General features: G+C 44.8%; 1 pseudogene; it reads right to left on the reverse strand.

The window, feature by feature from the left end:
- Positions 1–413: 413 nt before the first annotated feature.
- Positions 414–22,332, reverse strand: LOC123124706 (probable flavin-containing monooxygenase 1; annotated as a pseudogene).
- Between the last annotated feature and the right edge of the window lie 59 nt (positions 22,333–22,391).

Below are 22,391 nucleotides of genomic sequence, written 5' to 3' on the forward strand. Positions count from 1 at the left end.
GGATTGGTTTCACCACAAGGAACCTAGCCATCTGAGCTATGCTCATTTTGTGAGGTGGATTTTTTTAGTTAAGGGGATTAGACCCCATATAACACATCCACGATTTCTTAAAATTATTGTTTTTATCCTTATATTGTTTCCATTTCTTCCAACTTTTACTCTACGAGGAGCAAGTCTAAGGATAAATGAGGAGCTGCTCGCCTCCGACAATAATGGCCGATTTGCTCCCCTCATCTTTGCCCTTGTTCCATGTCAACGTCGGAAGAGCTGCATGGTCCGTCAAGGCCCGCACCTTGGGGTCGGGAGTCCCTAGGTGGGGTCGGGGTCGGGTCGCGAGATGTATGGATGGATAGATACAAATACAAATTAAACATTCGCAAAACATAATTGAACTATTTGAGTTACTCCGCCGGTTAGATGCCACCGTAATCTACGAGCCCGTAAGGAAGCACCCAATCTGCCAGGACTCCATTTTTCCTCTTGTGATCAATCCCCATGTCTTAACACAACTGATCGTTGCACACGATGTGGACTGGTGCAACACATGACCGACGGTAGTGGCCGGAAGCGTACCGTTTCAAGTACTTATCCCACTCGTCTATCACTAGTAGAAAAAGGGTCAAATGTCAAGCACATTAGTGCCGGTTTGCTTTTGAGCTGGCACTAATGTGTGCATTAGTGCCGGTTCCAACGGCTAGCCGGCCGCTCCCATTAGTACCGGTTTGTGGCCGACCTTTAGCACCGGTTCGTGCCACGGACCGGTACTAAAGTGAGTGGTGGCAGGATGTTGTCAGTCCGGGGCCCCTCCAGCACCTTTAGTACCGGTTCGTGGCACGAACCGGTGCTAAAGGTCGTCCTACATAAACCATTCTTCCACCCGAGCTCGCTCTGTTCTTCCCCTTTCCCCTCTCCTCTCTGTTCTTCCCCTCTTCCTCTCGAGCTCATCACACATTTTGCCCAAAATTTGTCAAGATTTGAAGGCCCCCATCCATTCAAATGATCACAAAGGTTAGAAACTTTGTCCTTTCATCTCTCATTGCTAGATTAGCTCTTGCAATGCTTTGTATAGTGATTAATTTATGAGTTTAGTAATTTGGGAGGAAATATATGTGCTAGTATTTGATTTATATGCAATCTGAGGTCAAAAATAACACTTAGTTTGCATATGTAGGTGTGGTTTACTTAGTGCCTTCTAAATCTCCGTCGTAACCACAGTCGATCGCCCGCACCGTTCCGTCGCCGGCACCACCTTGTGGTGAGCCTCTTGTTCATGAATGTTTTACATTACCAAATTGATGTTTGTGTGATTTGGATATATAGTTACTCGTATAATTATCTTACCCGTACGTTGTTTGTTATACATAGTGCCATGGTTTTGATATCCGTCCCCGTCGGCCCTCGTCCTTGTTATGATTCGGATGTGGTATATTCTCTTTTAAAACTAGTTGTTGCATTTCGTGTTTATGACAAATTATGCCCATCAAGTTGACATAGATATTTTTGTCTAGGAGGTTTGTGTACCGGAAATTCCAACCGACCCTATTGTCGAGAGGTTAAATTTAGTTGAAAGAAAAAACGAGTATTTGATGAAAAGAATTGAGGGGGAGAAGATGGAATTGGAGTTGCATGTTGCCGATGTCGTCGATGATCACAAGATCAAGATGGAGAAAATGCGCTTGAAGATTAGAAAGATTAGAAAATATGCCATTGATAGTGAGGCTTGGTATCATTATGCTGTTGGATCAATTGTTACCTTAGTTGCGATCTTGATCGCATTTGTTGTTGCATTTAAATTCTTTAGTTAGAGAGTTATTTGTTTGTTGCATTTAAGTCTTGTATGAACTTTATGTATGAACTTGTATTAATTTGGTCTTTTCGGTGTTGTGTAATGAAGATGAGCCGACAATGGATGTACGATGACCGATGCTCTCCCGAGTTCATTAATGGCGTGCAAACTTTTCCGCTTGCGGCTGAGGCAAACAAGCGGGCGGATGGTTTTATGCCTTGTCCATGTTTAGTCTGTAAGAATGATCACAATTACTCTACGTCAAGAACCATTCACGTCCACCTGTTTAAGTCCGGTTTCATGCCCCACTATAATGTTTGGACTAAGCACGGAGAAAGAGGGGTTATGATGGAAGACAATGAAGAAGAAGAGGACGACGACAGCTATCCTGGCCATGGGTTCCCTGAATACGATGATACAACAATGGGGGAAGAAGCTGAGCCGGCAATGCGGGAAGAAGCTGAAGAAGAGGCATCAGATGAGCCCGCTGATGATCTAGGTCGGGCCATTACCGATGCAAAGAGAAACTGCACAAGTGATTTGGAGAAGAAGAAGTTGCAGCGCATGTTAGAGGATCACAAGAAATTGTTGTACCCGAATTGCGAAGCTAACAAGAAAAAGTTGGGCACCACACTGGAATTGCTGCAATGGAAGGCAGAGAATGGTGTATCTGACAAGGGATTTGGAAAGTTGCTGGTAATGATAAAGAATATGCTTCCAAAGGACAACGAATTGCCCGAGAGTACGTATGAAGCAAAGAAGGTTGTCTGCCCTCTAGGGTTAGAGGTGCAGAAGATACATGCATGCCCTAATGACTGCATCCTCTACCGCGGTGAGTACGAGGATTTGAACGCTTGCCCGGTATGCGGTGCATTGCGCTATAAGATCTGGCGCGATGACCCTGGTGATGTCGAGGGCGAGCGCCCCAGGAAGAAGATTCCTGTCAAGGTGATGTGGTATGCTCCTATAATACTACGGTTGAAACGTTTGTTCCAAAACAAAGAGCATGCCAAGGCGATGCGATGGCACAGAGAAGACCGTAAGAAAGACGAAAAGTTGAGAGTACCCGCTGACGGGTCGCAGTGGAGAAAAATCAAGAGAAAGTACGGGAAGGAGTTTGCAGATGACGCAAGGAACGTATGGTTTGGTCTAAGCGCAGATGGCATTAATCCTTTTGGGGAGCAGAGCAGCAACCATAGCACCTGGCCTGTGACTCTATGTTTGTATAACCTTCCTCCTTGGTTGTGCATGAAGCGGAAGTTCATTATGATGCCAGTGCTCATCCAAGGCCCTAAGCAACCCGGCAACGACATTGATGTGTACCTAAGGCCATTAGTTGAAGAACTCTTACAGCTGTGGAATGGAACAGGTGTACGTGCGTGGGATGAGCACATGGGGGAAGAATTTGACCTAAAGGCCGTGCTGTTCGTGACCATCAATGATTGGCCTGCTCTCAGTAACCTTTCAGGATAGACAAACAAGGGATACGGCGCATGCACGCACTGTTTGGATGATACCGACAGTATATATTTGGACAACTGTAGGAAGAATGTGTACCTGGGACATCGTCGAATTCTTCCGAGCAGGCATCCCGTAAGAAAGAAAGGCAAGCATTTCAAAGGTGAGGCGGATCACCGGACGAAGCCTCGCCACCATACTGGTGCTGATGTACATGATATGGTCAAGGATTTGAAGGTAGTCTTTCGAAAGGGTCCTGGCGAACAACCTGTTCCGAATGACGATGACGGACGCGCACCCATGTGGAAGAAGAAATCTATATTTTGGGACCTGGCCTATTAGAAAGACCTAGAGGTCCGCTCTGCAATCGACGTCATGCACGTGACGAAGAATCTTTGCGTGACCCTGCTTGGCTTCTTGGGCGTGTATGGGAAGACAAAAGATACACCTGAGGCACGGGAGGACCAGCAACGTATGCATGGAAAAGACGGCATACATCAGGGTCATGCCAGCTACGCTCTTACCAAAGAAGAGAAGGAAATCTTCTTTGAATGCCTGCTCAGTATTAAGGTACCGTCTGACTTCTCATCGAATATAAAGGGAATAATAAACATGGTAGAGAAAAAGTTCCAGAACCTAAAGTCTCATGACTGCCACGTGATTATGACGCAACTGCTTCCGGTTGCATTGAGGGGGCTTCTACCGGATAACGTTCGATTAGCCATTGTGAAGCTATGTGCATTCCTCAATGCAATCTGTCAGAAGGTAATCGAGCCAGAAATCATACCAAGGTTAGAGAATGATTTGGTGCAATGTCTTGTCGGTTTCGAGTTGGTGTTCCCACCATCCTTCTTGAACATCATGACGCACGTCCTAGTTCACCTATGCGAAGAGATTAACGTTTTGGGTCCTGTATTTCTACACAATATGTTCCCCTTTAGGCCAGAAGGAAGCATCTCCAAGGGCCATGAAAATGAGGAGGTCATTGAGTTTTGTATTGACTTTATTCCTGACCTTAAGCCGATTGGTGTTCCTGAATCGCGGCATAAGGGCAGACTGGATGGAAAAGGCACGCTAGGAGGGAATCAAATAATATGTATGGACGGACATTCTCTCACTGAAGCACACTACACAGTTCTACAGAATTCCGCCTTGGTGGCTCCGTATATGGACGAACACAAGAATTTTCTACGCTCCAAACACCCGGAGCGGTCTGATGACTGGATTACACGTGAACAAACCAGGAGTTTCGCCGGCTGGTTGCAGACACGTACCATGCATGACGCCTCTATTGAAGATGACCTGTACTCGCTGTCCCAGTTACCATCTTCGAATATAATGACTTTCAAAGGGTACGAGATAAATGGTAATACATTTTACACGATCGCCCAAGATAAGAAGAGCACCAACCAAAACAGTGGTGTCCGCTTTGATGCAACAACCAAGACGGGAAAGGAAACATATTATGGTTACATAGAGGAGATATGGGAACTTGACTATGGACGTGGTTTGAAGGTCACTTTGTTTCGGTGCAAATGGGTCAATATGACACGAGGCGGGGTAACGGAAGACCCGCAGTATGGAATGACAACAGTGGATCTCAACAATCTTGCGTATGCAGACGAACCATTCGTCCTAGCTAATGATGTGGCACAGGTTTTCTATGTGAAGGATATGTCTACCAAGCCGAGAAAAAGAAAAGATAAGGAAGCGAATGCATCATACGATGAGCCAAAGCGCCACATAGTTCTTTCTGGGAAGAGAAACATCGTGGGAGTGGATGACAAGACAGACATGTCAGAAGATTATGAAAAGTTTGATGAAATTGCTCCATTCAGAGTGAATATTGACCCGAGCATCCAGTTAAATGATGAAGATTTTCCATGGCTACGGCGCAAAGGGACACACGCGAAGAAAAAGTTTCACACCCAAAGATCTGGGATGTGATCGGCTTCACTATCATCACTTTCTTCTGTGTTTCACACCTAGGAGGGAATCTCTATAATAGTTAGGGTAGTTATGTGTTTTGGCATTTGAAACGCAAAGAAATTTTATGTGTAAACAAATTCTTTCATGCATTTACTGATTTTTTCAGCTAAATGACCCTGAAATTGAAAAGCATTTCAAATGAACTCAGAAAAGGTTGAAAGTTGGCATGGTATTATAATTTCACCCACATGGCATGTGCAAAAAAGTAGAGAGGGTTACCGCAAAAACTGGATGCACTTCGTGTACAAAATGGACAATCTCTTTCGAAGTATCAGGATTTCGGACGAAAACTCATCCGTTACAAAGGCATTTCATTTTTTAAATAACCTAAGCATTACCAAATTGAATATAATGATAAAACACACTAATATTAAACATAAGAAAAAAGAATCACTGAAAAATCTATTTTCAAAGTTAAGTGATTCACAAACTAGTGATTCACACAAATTTCAAATAATTCAAAATGTAAACTATTCAAATTTGTAAACTACCGGCACTAATATAGAAAGTTTGTAATTTTTTGTACCTAAAGCAAAAATATTCACAAAGAAACTCTAAATACAGCAAAAAACAACTCAAAAATAAATAAAACAAAATAAATAAAGCAAAAAAATAAGAAAATAAAAAAGCCCGCCTACTGGGCCAAAGCGGCCTGCATACGACTAGAAACCCAACCTGTTGTTGGGCCAGGATGCAGGCCCGCAAAGGCCCAATAGGCCCACAGGGCAGCACAGAACAGGTAGGCCCAGAAGGCCTGCAATAGAGAGGAGCTCGAGACAGCTGCCACGGCGGGGCTTATAAGCAGGTGCGGGCGCCCTTCGGCTAGCGAGGTGGGACTAAACTTGCCCGCACCGCACCTGCGCCACCGCACCCCTTTAGTACCGGGTCGTGGCTCCAACCGGTACTAAAGGGGGGTCTTTAGTACCAGTTGGTGCCACCACCCGGTACTAAAGGTGTGCGCTTCCCGCCGCTTCGCCTGGCCAAAACAGACCTTTAGTACCGGTTGGTGGCTCCAACCGGTACTAAAGGTGGGTTCTATATAAGAAAAACACTTCAAAAAAATTCGGCAGTTCGTTCTCCCTCTGCTTCTTCTCCTCTGCCCCGTCGCCGCCCCCGTCGCCGTCCCCGTCGCCGTCCGTCGCCGTCCCCTCTGCCTCCCCGTCTCGTCGTCTCGCCGTCCCGTCGCCCGCGCTGTGAGCCCCTCTCCCCGGCCCCTCTCCTCCCTCCAATCGAAGCCGCCGCGCCGCCGGCGCCGTAGGGTGCACACGCGCACGCGCGCGCACACACACACACATGCACACACACACACACAGGCACACAGAAACACACACACGATTCTGTTTTTTCTGTTTTTATACAAATGTTTTAGATGAATGAATTAATTAATTAGATTAATGTCAAATAGTGTATAGAAATGTTAGAAATTTTAGAAATGTTAGTTTTAGCTAGATGAATTCGATTAATTTCAAATTGTTATAGAAATGTTAGAAATGTTAGTTTTTAGTTTTCTTATAATTTTAGTTATAGAAATGTTAGCAATTTTTATGTTTTTTAGTTATAGAAATATTAGAAATGTTATAGAAATGTTAGTTATATATATAGAAATGTTAGAAATTTTAGAATTAGTTTTAGCTAGATGAATTGGATTAATGTCAAATTGTTAGACGATGATCGATGTTTTTTTAGTTTCTTATAATTTTAGTTATCACAATCCAATCATTAAAAAAATGTTACTTTTTGCGGGCATATAGTATTTGTTCTCGACGATGCCCGACCCGCATCCTCGCCGTCGACCCGTTTGCGACGACGTCCGGCTGACCCATGTCCGGGACTGGGCTCCGCCGGGCTGGCACTGGGAGGTGCTACCTGGAGGGGCGCGCCGCTTGGTGAGGAACCCGGCCTCGGGTCCCGTCGTCGACCCTGATCTCCTTTGGTGGCGTTCGCGTGGGCCACATTCGGTGCAGAGGGAGCCGGCCCCGCCGGAGGTGGTGCGTCACCGTGTCAGGGAGGAGGACGAACACGTCCATCGCTACATGGCTGCTATGGACGTCAGGTTCTCCAATACCTGGCAGGTTCTTTGGGCAGATGACCGGAGATATGATCCTGTGATGGTTCCTTGTCTTTGGATGTCCACCGCCCGCGCCTCAGGAACCGCGAGTGGCCTAATTCTTCTATAGTATTCGATCTTTATTAGCTACCTAGCTAGTGATGTATTCGAGATTATATATTATTCGAGACGATGTATTCGAGATTATATATTATTCGAGACGATGCATATTATGTACTATATGATTCAGTTTTTCCTTATTGATTGCATCCATGCATCGTAATTTGAATACTAAATTGTTTTATATTTCTTCTGTATTAGTTAAACAAAGCTATGGCGGACAATACCGGCAGAGAGGGAGAAGAGGCCCTGTTCGAGATCATACGCAGCCCTAACAGGCCAGATGATCTGAATGAAGCAAATGACGGCTCCCAATATCTGAACAATACCGGGGAGGGTGATGATAAGATATTCGATCTCGACGACCGAGCTGATGAAGTCATGAACTATGATTATGATTATGATGATGCAGACAATGATTATGATGACGAATACAATGTTGATCTTAAAATAACAAAGACTACTGGCGAGGTATATTTATATAAGCAGGCATCTAGTGATCATCACATGTTTTTTTATTTGAAGATATATTAACGAATCGATCTTTCTTCTTTCAGCCCTCTGGATCGAGCAAATCTGCTTCTACAGACAGCAGGACAAAGCGCGGCCCGGGCAAAAAGTTGAAGGAGGGTGTAAAGTACAACATCGATTCCATCAAAGCTAGTGGCGAACCCCTCACGCCTAAGAACATTGCGAACAAGTTCGTTCGTTAGTGCGGAGTTCTTGTGAAGGACCAACTCCCGATCTCCATTCAAGAATGGAAAGAGCCAAAAACTAAACGCCCAGATGTTACTTGGGTCGACGACAGAGCAAAACAAAAGCTTTGGGAATCTCTGATGGAACATTTCACCCTACCAGATTATTTCACTGATGTAGATATGCAGAAAGTCAAGGACGCTGCTCTTAAGAAGATGGCAATTGCATTCAACACCCACAAGAAAATTGTATGGGCCAACTACCTCGCTGCAGAAAGGAAGACTCCAGAATTCAAGGGAACACTGGAGAAGCAAAGAGAACACTGGCCCGCTTTCATGAAATTCAAGGAATTAGAATTATCTAAGGAACGGTCGAGAAAAAACAAGGCCAATGCCGCAAAAAAGACGCAGTTCCATAGGCTGGGTCCAGGTGGCTACGCTGTAGCACTACCTAAGTGGGATAAGTCTGAGCAAGAGATGGAGGATGCAGGGGTCACTCCGGTTACTAGGAACTGGCCCCCAGGTGCAGAACTTAGTTCTATGCGCATGGGGGGGCGTTGGACCCGAAGACAGGCGACGTTTCGAAGAAGGTAAGTCTAAAAGGAGCAGAACAAAAGTTACTTGACGCAATAGAAGCTGCTCGAAAGGGGGTGTTCACGCCCAACAGAGAGAACGACGAGCTTACGTGCGCCCTGGGAAATCCTGAACACCCGGGAAGAACACGAGGCAAGGGCGTTATTCCCTGGTATGAGGGCTTTTCGGAATGGAACGCCGACTACAGGACCCGTGCAAGAAAGAAGATGGAGGAGGAGAAGAAGAGGAAGCTGGAGGAGGAGCAGAGGAAGCAGGACGCGGAACGCCTTCAAGGCCTAGAAGCAAGGCACGCGGACTTGGCACTCAAATTCCAGCAGCAGCAGCAGCAGATCGACTCACTTAGCTAGGAAAGGGGGTCTCAGCAGCGGCAGCAGCAAGCGTTGGTTCCGCCCCGGGCGACGCACTGCTGGATACATATTCTGTGGATGACATCATAGAGAACACTAACTGTGAGCTACACTTCAAAATGAAGAACATATCCATGAAGGTGGCGGACGCCGTTGCTTTTATAATTACCCCCGAAGCAACCTTCCATTGCGCCCCGATTCCAGCGGGCTATGCTCGTGTCTTGGTTGATGAGGTGGTGGACCCATATTTGGGGCTACAGCTTGACATTCCTGGAGGTGACGACGAGCACACACTGGGAGAGGCCATACATCGTATCATCCTATGGAGAAAGGATTGCATCGTCTTTCGAAGTCCACCGACACCGCATCTACCGACTCCTCCTCGAAGTCCGCCATCGAGTCAGCAGACTCCCGCTCCTCCAAGTCCACGAACGCATGAGCCGACTCCTCCTCGAAGTCCGCCACCATGTCAGCAGACTCCCGCTCCTCCAAGTCCACGAACGTGTGAGCATACTCCTGCTTCAAGTCCGGCACAATGTCGGGCCACTCCTCCTGTTTCAAGTCCGACACCGTGTCAGGCCACACCTCCTGCTTCAAGTCCGGCACAGCGTCAGGCCAGTCCTCCTGCTCCAACTCAGCCACGTCAGCCGTCTCCGCCGCCTCAGCAATCGCAGAAGAGACACGCCACAGCTATGGTGCGTAGCGGTACGAGTCGAGGTAGTACAGGAAGTACAGGTGGAGACAAGCGATATAAATATGGTCCAAGCCTTGCTCCTCTTCCTCAGAGGCCTTATGACATGACTGAGGAGCAAAACGATGCCATAGTGCGGGCCCAAGTGGACGCCCATTTTGGACCGAAACCGGCACCGCCGCCGAGGGAGAAAGTGCCTGAGGAAAAGATTGACCACTTCATTCATATGGCTAGACCACTAGCTCCCAAGCCTGTTGACTCAGACTATGAGCGCCAAATCAGGAAGGCACATCGAGCACGACTACAGAAAGAAGCGAGCTCGAGCTTGAGCCAACAAGCAGCTGTCAAAAAATGCGGGAAAACCGTTCCCCAGCTGGGAGAACAGGCGGCACAATCGACCCCCCCGCTTGTTGTGCCAACAACACATGAGAGTACGCGCGCCCAATATTATTGTGGGAAAACCGTTTACGTTCCCGAGCTGGGCGATGTGGTAATAACCGAGGAGCATATAAAGCAGGCTGGAATGCTCAAGATCACTGTTGGACAACTCCTCGATATCGAGCCCATGTCTCCGCTTAGAGAGGAGGAAATAAAACGGAAATATGTCCGGGGCCAACCTTTGGTCGAGCCCGAGGAGGTCAAGAACCTCCCAACGAGAATGTATGAATTGCATGATTGGTACATGAAAATTACCAAGATTTCCAATCGAGAGTCCCTCATGGTGCAAGTCGAGGAAGATCATTACTTCAATCAGAAAGCTCTGTCCGTTGAGTATTCAGAACTATTTCAGTTATTCAATCAAGATGCACTCGACAAATCTATCGTCAGTTGCTATTGTCTGTAAGTGATTTCTTTCTGTAATTTAAATCTCAAGCTAGCTCTAGTGCTCATTGATTGATCATTAATTACCTGTAATTATATATCCTCACTATATATTCTTTTCTGTGGTATTATGCAGGATGAAGATGTATGAAATGAAAAAAGCTGGACGCTATGGCATTGGGTTCATTGACCCAAATACCGTTAATGAATACACATGGAAATTGGAATGGTGTAGACAAGATGTAGAGAAATGCATGGTAGAGTTCTTGAAGCGCCTCAATAGCAATGAAGATATACTACTTCCTTACAACTTCGAGTGAGTCACACTGTCTTGTACTACAAATTCTGTTTTTGCTTAGTAGCTAGATGTTAATAAGTGTATAGGGTTTAGGGTTATAGTTGATTAGTGTTATGCACATGCCCTCTTAATTTATACATGCAAACGTATGCGTATGCAGCTTCCACTGGATCTTGTTAGACATTAAAGTTGACGAAGGAAAAGTTGAAGTACTGGACTCACTACTTAAAAAAGATAGTGACTACATCATCGTGAAGGGGATAGTCGACATGTTATTTCAATCATTATTAACTATATCTCGGCCTATTTAGTTCGTCATTTCCTGATATGAACTATTTTTAATAACCCCTTTATTAATTTTCTTTGCCGGCGGGCAGGGCTTGGGCAAAGTACATCAAGGTGACTCCAGGAAAATGACGACAAAAGCTATGTTGGTATCGACCCAAGGTAAGTAATTAAGTAGTACTAGCTAGCTAGCTACCATCTCTTTAATTCTTGTTTCAATACCATTAATTAATTAACATGCTTGATTAATTATTATCTGATTAAATTCTATTCTCGTAAAGGCCCTGAAGCAGGCGCCGGGGACTGAAGTGTGTGCATACTACGTTTGCGAGAACATTCGCATGACGGCGTCCGAAAGGAGCAGATCTGATAGACAGGACTGGGTACGTTTGCCAGAACACTATTCACAAATCTTACATGATTGTCGATATCTAGTCACACAACTAATACACATGCATATTGATCTCCTTCTTAACAGTTCAAAGAGGTGCGGGACCAGCTCCTACCAGAGGAGCGCATACGAGCACTTCAAGAGGAAATAGCGGGATTCTTGCTCGACCAGGTCATAGATCCCAAAGGAGAATACTATTACCCGCTACCGCCCCCATGAACCACTTGTCATCGTGCTCCGAAGGCACCAATGCAACATGTAGGAGAAATTGTATATATATACATGTGTATGTGTGAATAATTAATGGTGGTTGTGAGACATTCGATTATATATATATGATCGGTTCTACGAGAAAATCTATTTATATATATGCATAACGTGTACAATATGTAGTATCGTAAAATACCAGCAAATAAAAAAGGATTAAATGGAAAACACAAAATTAATGGAAAAATAAAAATTAAAACCAAACCTCGCCAAACATTTAGTACCGGTTGGTGCTACCAACCGGTACTAATGGTCTACCAGCACCCGGACCTGGCTCGTGCCACGTGGTGGCACTTTAGCGCCGGTTCGTGCCGAACCGGTAGTAAAAGGGGGGGGCTTTAGTCTCCACTCTTTAGTGCCGGTTGCAGAACCGGCACTAAAGGCCCTTACGAACCGGCGCTAAAGCCCGGTTCTGCACTAGTGTATGTTCTCCTCCATACATCTTATGTTAGGAAAATGGAAGGTCCCACCAAGGAAGTGCGCCAACCATATCGACTGTAGCTCGAAGGCGTGCAGGTTTGACACGTTCTCGCAGTAGCCGATGATAGCTAGTTGGGGGATCCTCGGATGGACACACTGCCTGCATGTATCGATCAAAATAGCCATTAGTCGTAACCCACTCCCATGCATTTAGAGCATCTCCAACAGCCGCGCTAAACAAGCGCCACGTCGTAAATTTAGCCATTTTAGCGCGCGCGCAACCGGTAGAGTGGCTTCAGCGGGCGTGCAATAACCGCGCGCGCGGCATATGAAGTTGGACGCGCGGTCCGAATCGCCAACTCACGCTGTGTATTTGGGACGCCCGCTTCCGCGCGCGGCACACACGAGCGTTCGCGCCGCACTCTCTCCTCCCCGCCACCTTCGCCCCACGCGCGCTGGCGCCGGCGAACTTGACCCGATGGACGGACGCGCCGGCACCCCGCTCACCCCATCCTACAGCCGCGACACCTCCACCGCCGCCCGGCGCCATGGCCGCCATGGGAGGCATGAGTTTTGCTTCTCTCATGGGAGGCATGGGTGCACCTCCGGCGCCATGGGCGGAATGTCTTCCGGTGTGCCTCACACACCTTCCCATGAAGATACCGTTGAAGATCTTGCCAACACCGTCCGAGCTTCACGTGATGCGGTGCGCGACAATGATGATGAGGAGGAGGAAGAATCATCTTCGGAGGAGGAAGAATCGTCTTCCGAAGATGAGGATGAAGACAAGGACGAGGCTTGATGTGTCTTTCGTTTGTGTCATGAACTTGGTTTGCATTTTGAATTTGGTTGGATGAACTTGTGGGCATGAACTTTTATTCATCAACTTGTTTGTGTGAAATTTATATGCCATTTTCATTTTATTTTGAATGTTTGAAATTCATTTTGTGTCTAAAATGCAATATATGGCAATGCCCCGACGAGTCGCGCGCGCTGCATTTTTTCGCGCTGTTGGAGTGGCGCGCGCGTGCTGCATTTGAGCGCGGCTGTTGGAGCCAGCGCTGCCGGCCGCGTAAAACCGGGCGAAGAGCGCGCCAGAAAGTGGTTTTTAGCGCGCGGCGCGTTGGGCGGTTGTTGGAGATGCTCTTAAAGCTTTGCATGCATGCATGTACAAAAAGTTTGTGATTTTTCTTTGTGTTCAACCTGAAATGTGGAACGATGCTGGACGGTGAGCCTGCTACGATGTCTCTGAACATGGGTGATGCGAACATCTCCCTCATCTTTTGGTCACCTCTGTATCCGGTGGCAAATATCACCACGTCGCTCTTTGTTACCGGCGACTATTCGCCTTCTACGACCAGGCCTTGTCTGCGGAAGTTAACTTCCTTTGCTTTCTTGAGAACGACGCTCCCTTGATCGACATTATGGTACTCCCTTCGTTTCATAACGTAGTGCTTATAGATTTTTAAAAAAGTCAAATTTTACAAACTTTAACCAAGTTTATGGAGAAAAACATTTACATTTAGAATGCCAAAATATATATTATTAAATTCATCGTAAGATGTCTTTTCATATTTTATATATTTGACATTGTATATATAAATAGTTTTCTCTATAACTTGGTCAAAGTTTGTAAAGTTTGACTATATTTTTTTTTTATAAAAACTACATTATGGAACGGAGGGAGTAGAACTTATCGTGGGTAGTGACACAACCAGGCATGAGCTCATAGCATCGAAGAAGCTGTGGTCTGGTACCATCCCGTGCTTCTTCATGGGCACAACCCATCTATAGTAGCTGTCAAATATTACATACAGTTAAGAACATTAGAGTAATTATTGTGGTGCGTATGTACGATTGTCTGCATCTATATTGTGTTAGTTAAAAACTAATTATCATGGTCTCGCTGGATTAGTTAGTTATATGGCCATTACCAAGGGTGATAATAACGTGGCCAGAAGGCCAAAGAGCAGCCCCTCCCCTGGCTTGTGAATTAGAGCATGGTTAATAGTATAGCCAGCTGCTGGCTATAAGCCAATGCCATGTCATCTAGAGCTTATTTTATAGCCAACATGTACAATAATAGATTAAAAGAGTGTACTACTTTTGTATTATGTGGCCCACCTTTCATTCTCACAAAGTGCCTAGAAGCACGTGCTAGAGCTGGCTCTTCACGAAGAGCCCGCTTACCTTCTCTTTCCTTTTCTCTTTCCTCCAACTAAACAGAAATATACTAGTTTATTCTTTATAGCCCGCTGACTCAGCTCTATTGTACTTGCTTTTAGAAGTTGAGAAAAGCGATTGAGATAGAAGAAACCAATCGGGACATCCCATGCGTTGTAGCCACGGATGATCCATTGCTTCGTACGACATATCACTGTGCATGGATACGCCGGGCCTGCTCAAACATACAAGTTTTTGTGGATTCTAAAAATATATAATCATATTGTTCCAATTATTACTACAAGCGAAGAATTAATAGATAGTGGCTGGGCAGAATATTTTACCATTCACATTTGCGCAATCTGTGGCGATGTCGAGAGCAGACTTTTGGTAACCGATGACGGTGACGAGCTTGCCTTTGATGAGTTCGATGGCCTTTGCATTGTCCATGTTGGAGTAATCCATGGAGTGGATCACGGTGCCATCGAAGGCCTCTGGCCCTTTCCCCGGCGGGAAAGTGGAAACGCTGGGCATGCCACTGAACCGTCCGACACATAGAACCACAAAGTCGGCCTCGTGGATCTACAATTGTGCTTATGCATGGCATGCATCAATCATGAAAGCCTATCAAACTTTCAGGTAGATTTTACAGTGATGGTGTTCGCACATGAACACGTCACCGTGTACCCTCGACGCCGGGGGTGATGCACCGCAGCTCACGTCGAAGGAGACCCGGCCGGAAGCGCGGTACGCAAGCAATCCAGCGGGTGCTTTTGAAGACCCGAAACCCCACACGCCCGGGAAGGACCCCGTCGGGGCGCGCGGCGGCTATGGGCTTCCCTAGGTCGACTTGATCGCCCCTAGGGCCTCGAGGTTCGTCGCCCTGCAATAAGAAGAACAGACGAAGAATGAGGAAGAAGAAGAACTAGGATTAAGGAGAAAAGATAAAAGATAAAAAAGTGTTTGATGATTTGTTCGATTGTGTGTTGTTCAATCGGCCGTCACCCCTTAGATATATAAGAGGCGGCTGGACTTCCCGTGCAAGGAAAAGGTTTGGATTCACGTCCAAAACCTAATCAAATTCGGATTGGTTTTATCCGAACTTTCCAAAACTATTCGGTCTAAAACTGGCTGCATCTTGCGGGTCTTTTTTATGGTGGTAAACGACTTCGGATGGAAACGAGTCCAAAAGCAATCTTGACCGTTTCGATGAGGCGAACAAATTTCATGTTGAACTTTTTCATAAGAGGTCATCTCGAGGGTCAAATTGGTCGCGCAAAACAGCTAATTATTCACGCAGCTCGTCAGACATACTCACACATGTTTGTGGTTCTGGGCGTCATATTTTGCACACTGGAGGGTCACGCTGTGCGGGCTCTAACTTTTGCATACGACCTCGGATTGGGATGATCTTTATATCAAAATCGATTGTTTCGACGATACGCACAACTTTCATGTTGAAACTTTCTCCATTTGAAGCCATCTTAATTGGGTTTACAGCCATTCATTAATCTGGTGTCGACATGAGCATCTCTGAACTTGTCATAACTTTTACATCGGAGCTCCGTTTTAGACCATCTTCATATTCATCTTCATCTTCTCGAAGAGAGTCATCTCATGGTGACTTTCAATAGTAAGTTTGAATTAATCTTGACATAGCTTCAAGCCACTCTTTATAAACGTGCCACTTTTGAGCGTCAACACATGCCCCCCCTGTTTTTCGTCAAAGCTAGCGTGCCGAAAAATAACTTGTACCAAGTTTGTTCTAAGGACGATGTCAACACTCCATCGGCCATTTATATGTTCTTAGGATGATAAGTATATATCGGTCATGTCTTGTGTGAACTTTCTGATGCAAACTTGGGTGAAACCTTCTCAGCTTCATTAACAATCCGGTGATAAAGTTCCACAGATATGTATCTCAAGGTCATCCTCCGAACCATATTGTTCACTATTTTTCTAGGATTTTGTAGATAATCAACAATAAACTTTCTCCAATCCTTACTTTCGCCTGCATAAAAATTTCATTAGTGTCCGAATCTGCGGACTTCGGTTCGGCCTTACCTATGTTGACGAGACTAAGCATCAGCTATTGAGAGAAATGCAATACAACATGATTAACATAGTAGCCGGATGTTTGCTGTGCCAATTCTTTCGAATTGTCATGTCTAAATACATGAACAATTTTAAAGCAAACCAAGGTAAATTTTGCATCTAGACATACCCCAAGATAAACTATAAGTGATTCGTCAAAACATTAATAACCCTTGGATATTTGTTGCACTACTCATAACGAATCACTGAAAGCCTCAATATGTATAGCACCTATAGCAAGTAAAAAGATTCAATCCGAATAACAATGCATATTCGGCTTTGATTAATCGTGCATAAAAATATTCTAAGCGGCATGAGGCTTCAAAAATAGTGTCATAAGGAGATATATAAACAACACCAACACTTTGGCCATTGCTACGAATTGAACCATCAAAACATAATCTCCAGAGTACTAGAGAGACAAGGCTAACATCAATATTATGCATGTCATTAATCCGATGTTCAGTAATAAAATCAGCTATGATTTGGCCTCTTATAGACTCAAAGATGCATAAGCCAAATCATATCCAAACAAAGTATAATCCCACTAGCCAATTCTGCAACTATGAATTGGTCTATGCACCATGTATTCAATGACATCAGTCATGATGTCTCAACTCCATTCAAATATAAATATAAATTACCATGAGCACGTACCTTGTCTCGCTCTCCAATCGAACTAAGGACGATGTTAGAATACTACACCGGCCATGCATTGACATACTCTTAGGACGATAGATAACTATCGGCCATTACCATGTAAACTTCGCTCAAAGCACATATGGCCGAAACAAACAAATTAAATGACAAATCAAGTATGTCGGCCCATTGGATCAGCAACAAACTTGGAGCTAATCAAATGTATAGTGACTTGGTAATACCCTTTCATGATGTAAGAAATTATATTGCATCCATGAATTAAAATAAGCCCATTGAGGGTTACCAATCATACCTGATGACGAATTCCATGGCAAAGGCGTTAGTGGCATAGTTGAAGAATATTGATAATGTGTAGACCGAAGATGCTGAAACCTTCGGCTTGGTCCTTCATAGTTTTCACTCTTTTCCTTCTTCACCTTTACCGCACTTCTTATAATGGAAGCTTGCACATAATTCTTATTTTGAGCACTTCCTTTGGGAACCCATGCCATGTTCCTTTCTTCAAGTTCTTGTGCACTAAGTTTTTGTAATTTCTTCTTTTGCCAATATGATAAGACGAGTGGACATCTCGACTATGATTCTTTTTTGACCAATGGCAATTCCTTTTTGGCCTTATGCACTCTCAACTTCTTTTCTTCAGATTTGGCACTTTGAATCTCAATAATTGGTTTCTTTGTCTCATTGCCTTTAGTAGCCAATGTCAACACTTTAATTGGCTCTTTTTCACTTGAGATCAAATCTAAAGTTGCACTATTACGACCATCTCTTTTAACACGGTAAACTTGCTTGACCATCTCTTTCTTCTTCCTTGAGCTCTGGACCGATTCCTTATGATTGAAACGGTCTTTAACATGTGATTGTTCAAATGTTGATCTTCTCGGGGCTGCATAATATTGGTGAGATGGTCTAAAATAAGATGGAGAATGTGCCCTTGTATCATACCTGTCCCATGATGGATATGATTCTATATGAGCATAGGGAGGCATCCACGACATTGGTATTGGCGGACCAAAATAAGGATATGAATATGTTGCATTAAAATTCTCACTTTGCCAATACCGATCCTCATATTTGCGCCTTGGAGGTGATCTTGGATTCTTTGCATGATTTGGCCGATAAGCATTCTTCTCTTCAGTCTTCTTTTGATATTTTTCCAATAGTTCAGCGAAGGTGATTTTTGATCTCTTACACTTGCGCTTATTTCGGCCTTTATTTTCTTTTGGTTTGCTTTCATCGATCGTTGGATTCGCTTGCTGCCCCCCAGTCCTTGGCGTCTCTATTGTAGCTTCGATGGAACTCTCGTCCTCAAGATTATGTTCATTATACTCTTCAACAACTTCTTTACTTGAAAGCTTGATCCCATCACCTGCAGTTTTTACCCTCTCTTTAAATGGATCGGCTTGAAGCAGCCGATGCAAAAATTTTTTGCCACCGGGACCAATCGGAATAGACTGGTCATCTCTTGGTGTTTCAACAAACTTCAATCGTCCTTTTTCAATGGCCGATTTAACTATTTGACAAAACATGTTGCAATCCTCAAAATTATGCTTGGACGAATCATGTAACTTACAATACGTTCGTCCTTGGATTGATGGCTTAACATGGTGATCAAGAATTGTAATGTAATTATTTTTCAGTAACAAATCAAATATTTGATCATACATGCTTGAATTGAAGGTATACTTCTTGTTTTCTAGCCGATCTTGTTGTGTGAACGGCTTTGGAGATAAGCAAACGAATGGTTCAGATTTGGAATCTCCCCATTCGGCTATGCATTGTATTTTTCACTCTATCTCCGATGTCTTTGGATACGACATTATATTAGCATCGGTTTTCTCAATAGAATTTAACCTTGGCTTTAAATTTCTGAAATGAAGATATTTAGAACATACATGTCTCAGTTGAGACCAAGTGCAAGCCACGTATGAAATAAGCAAAGCTACCCAACTAGATATGAACTTAAGATAAAGCAACGGGGAAAGCTTTGGCTGTAACAATAAGTCCTTATCGGTCTTTATAAATGGCGCAATGGGTTGACCGATATGTTCCATAACAATTTTATTGCTAACAAGTAAATTACCCTTCTTCATTGGTCTTTCAAAATTACTTAAGAGGATTTTTCTGATGGATGCATCAACAATAAAGTTTTGACCAAATCTGAAAATAGGTAAATTACTTGCTAAACATACCTCTTCAAATATGTCGGGAGAGCATGATGGTGGTGTGGCTTGAACAATCTTGCTTCATCTTTGGGTGGCTCCCCAATGCCTCTTCATCATCTTTTTCTTTATTCTGTGCATCATTACCTTGAAGATCCTTATCAGCCGAACTTTGTTTGGCTACTTGCTCTTGTCCTTGAGGCTTGTCAATTTCTACGGCACGGAACTCATAGGGCAGGAAGTAGGTTCCATTAACTTCAGAAAAATCAAGCATGGTTGTTTTGCTATGCTTGCCATGCCCTTTCTCAATAATGCTTGCCTCTTTGGATTTGATGGATTCGGAATATATACTACTTGATTCGGCTTTTTCAACCGAAGCACTTTCAAGTTCCGAATCATCCTTCTTTTTATTGATACTACCAATTGGCAAAGCTTCTTTTATCTGAGCCAATTCTTTTTCTATTTGTTTCTGGCGGCGAGCGGCAAAGTTGGCTTTAAGCTTTTTCTCAATTTCAGCCCACTCCGGATACGATTGCCCCCCAATGCTTTTAGATTCTTTCGGCAATGACACACGGGTGTTGCCGAAATTTTGCAATAGTGTAGGGGGTGTATAATATGATGTAGTACTAGGTGAAGGCATATGCATTGTTGTAAAACCCATATTTTTTCGCCAATTTTATCAATTGGCAAAGATGCATCTTCTTGCAAAACTCTAGCTTTTATTGCGGCATAATCAGGAAATAGGCCATTTTCATGTTGTTCAAGGCAAAGAGCACTAATCCTCTTATTTTGGGCTAAACTCTTCAATGCAGCCACCACTACCTCATCTTCTATAATATTGGGCACAACCGCTCCTGTAAAATTTACATTCATTCGGCTATGACCAGGAAGGTCGTAAGCCGAATTATGAACATCTACAGTTGTGTATGGTGCTGAAAAATTATTGCCATGAGGTGTAGCATATGACGGTTGGGAATAACTGGCCGAATAGCTAGTAGTACCATGGCCAATTCTCTCATTCATCGGCATGGTTGGATTAGTATATTGAACATTACTTGCCGATGAATAAAAGGGTGAAACACTTTCTTCCATGGCATTGGAAATCCTAACATGAGGTGTTTCAAATTTATTAACCAAACTCACCATGTTGTTCATCGGCATAACAATTTGTGGGGTTGCCGATGCATGAGAGTTGGGATACATATGGTGCATGTTACTAGTATCATAAAAAGTTGAAGCATGTAAATTCCGTTGAATCGGCCTATGCACGTAATTAGATGCATGATAGAACAAACTAGGGCTGGCCGATAGAGTATACTCATTAAACGATCTAGTAACACCATATGAATTATTTGCATCTACAGTAGGGAATTGGGTATTCATATTACCTTTGTAGATTGCAAACCCTAGATGACGATCTCTTCATAGCAAGAACGGGCTGGAGACCGTTCAAAGTTCTGATCCCCAGCGGAGTCGTCAAAAAGTTTGTTCGCACACGAACACGTCACCGTGTACCCTCGACGCCGGGGGTGATGCACCACAGCTCACGTCGAAGGAGACCCGGCCGGAAGCGCGGTACGCAAGCAATCCAGCGGGTGCTTTTGAAGACCCGAAACCCCACACGCCCGGGAAGGACCCCGTCGGGGCGCGCGGCGGCTATGGACTTCCCTAGGTCGACCTGATCGCCCCTAGGGCCTCGAAGTTCGTCGGCCTGCAATAAGAAGAACAGACGAAGAACGATGAAGAGGAAGAACTAGGGTTAAGGAGAAAAGATAAAAGATAAAAAAGTGGTAGATGATTTGTTCGATTGTGTGTTGTTCAATCGGCCGTCACCCCTTAGATATATAAGAGGCGGCTGGACTTCCCGTGCAAGGAAAAGGTTTGGATTCACGTCCAAAACCTAATCAAATTCGGATTGGTTTTATCCGAACTTTCCAAAACTGTTCGGTCTAAAACTGGCTGCACCTTGCGGGTCTTTTTTGTGGTGGTAAACGACCTCGGATGGAAACGAGTCCAAAAGCAATCTTGACCGTTTCGACGAGGCGAACAAATTTCATGTTGAACGTGTTTTCATCAGAGGTCATCTCGAGGGTCAAATCGATCTCGCAAAACAGCTAATTATTCACGCAGCTCATCAGACATACTCACACATGTGTGTGGTTCCGGGCGTCATATTTTGCACACTGGAGGGTCTAACTTTTGCATACGACCTCGGATTGGGACGATCTTTATATCAAATCGATCGTTTCGACGAGACGCACAACTTTCATGTTGAAACTTTCTTCATTTAAAGCCATCTTAAAAGGTTTCCAGCCATTCTTTAATCTGGTGTCGACATGAGCATCTCTGAACTTGTCATAACTTTTACATTCGAGCTCCGCTTTAGACCATCTTCATATTCATTCATCTTCATTTTCTCGAAGAGAATCATCTCATGGTGACTTTCAATAGTAAGTTTGAATTAATCTTGACATAGCTTCAAGCCACTCTTTTTAAACGTGTCACTTTTGAGCGTCAACAGATGGAAGCTTTGTAATTACTCACCTCAACGTCGTCCCCGCGCTGCACCGTGAGCCGCCACTCGCCGCGACCGCTGCCGAAGGCCTCGCCGTTGCCGGCCCACTGATCCCACGCCATCATCTCCTCCTCGTTGGCGGCGCCGGTGTACTCCAGGGCGGCGACCCGGCTGCCGAACCTGATGCACTCTAGCACGCCGGAGTGGCGCGCGTACGAGCGCAGGTACTCGGTGACCTGTTTATGACCCGGGTACAAATCCGACACTCCCGGCGGCCATGGGAAGTCCGTGAACTGGTAGTATGGCCGTGGTGTTTGAAGGCGCGTTGAGGCGAGCGTGTGCGCCCACACGCCGCCGATGGCGTCCGCTTCGGCCTCGAACAGGACAGGCCGGAAGCCGTGCTCCAACGCGTGCTTGCAGGCGGTGAGGCCACTCACGCCGGCTCCGATGATGGCCACCCTCTTCTTCTCCATGGAATTGGAAGCCACGTAGCAGCTCTTGTCCTTTTGTTTGCTCTTAGCCTAGTGACTAGTGTATGACTATCTTGGCATTTATTTATTTCTGAGAAGTGGGGATCTAATATAATGCGG

The sequence above is a fragment of the Triticum aestivum genome, chromosome 5D (assembly GCF_018294505.1).
Source record: "Triticum aestivum cultivar Chinese Spring chromosome 5D, IWGSC CS RefSeq v2.1, whole genome shotgun sequence".
In the NCBI taxonomy this organism is placed as follows: domain Eukaryota; kingdom Viridiplantae; phylum Streptophyta; class Magnoliopsida; order Poales; family Poaceae; genus Triticum; species Triticum aestivum.